Consider the following 926-nt stretch of genomic DNA (forward strand, 5'->3'; position numbering starts at 1 on the left):
AAAAAAAAAAAAAAAAAAAAAAATGTTGGGGGGGGGGGGGGGGGGGGGGTGAGATCTGTACCAGCCCCCAATTCTGAGCCCTCATAGTTTGTCCATTGTAAAGTTAGATGCTGGGAGGAACAGACAGAGCATGGTGTGGGTCGGTGATCTCTCCCATTCAAAAGGAAACTCCTCCTCAACTGCTACTTTGTGTCCTTTGTCTATTGTTTGTTATGTAAAAGAAAATACTTTAAACAAAAAGAAAGCCGGCGCGAGGACTCAAGGAAAAAATTAAATAAAATCAGGATTTATTTTTTATTCTAAGGGATGCTCCAGGTTTTTTTTTCCCCATTATTTTTTTTTTTTTGCACATAGTGCCTCTCCCATCCTCGCTTCTGCTGCCCCCTCCCCTCCTACCCAAGGGTACCCTCCTGTGAAAGGCCATCAGGAGGAGATGAATACATTGCAATGATGGCTGCTGGTAGCCTGCAGCGCCTTCTCCATGTGCCTCAACCATCAGTCTCCTCTTCCCTCCCCATCCACCCCCTGCTCCACCAGCAGGACCCAGCACTGCCACACACACACCAGCCAGGGGAATAAACAGGAGGCCATGTCTCTCATCATCATCATCATCCCACCACCAGGACAATGACCCACACCCACCTCTTATCAGTCCCCCATTATGGCTTTATTAGAACATCCCATCTGAAGAGGCGATAGGGGGGGCGTGTGCACACTGAGCAGCCATCTCAAGGCAAAACACAAACATGGACATCATCGTCCTCCCCTGTGACCCCCCCACAGACCGGTCACCACAGACCACCCAGAGGATCGTGCACACCGGTCCCCCAGCTCACACGATAGCTCTAGAAAAGGACGAGAGTAGGCTTAGGGTCATCCTCCGTGATCGCAGCCTCATCCTGATCCCCTGGATTCACACGGGGCAT

At 50.3% G+C, this 926-nt stretch overlaps 1 protein-coding gene across 1 annotated transcript in view; it reads right to left on the reverse strand.

Annotated features, from left to right (window-relative positions):
• CHD7 (chromodomain helicase DNA binding protein 7) overlaps positions 1-926 on the reverse strand; it is a 142,820-nt gene that overhangs the window by 140,827 nt on the left and 1,067 nt on the right. The gene's annotated exons all lie outside the window — the stretch shown is intronic.

Source organism: Nanorana parkeri, unplaced genomic scaffold (assembly GCF_000935625.1).
Source record: "Nanorana parkeri isolate BGI_ZX_2015 unplaced genomic scaffold, ASM93562v1 scaffold546, whole genome shotgun sequence".
NCBI lineage: Eukaryota > Metazoa > Chordata > Amphibia > Anura > Dicroglossidae > Nanorana > Nanorana parkeri.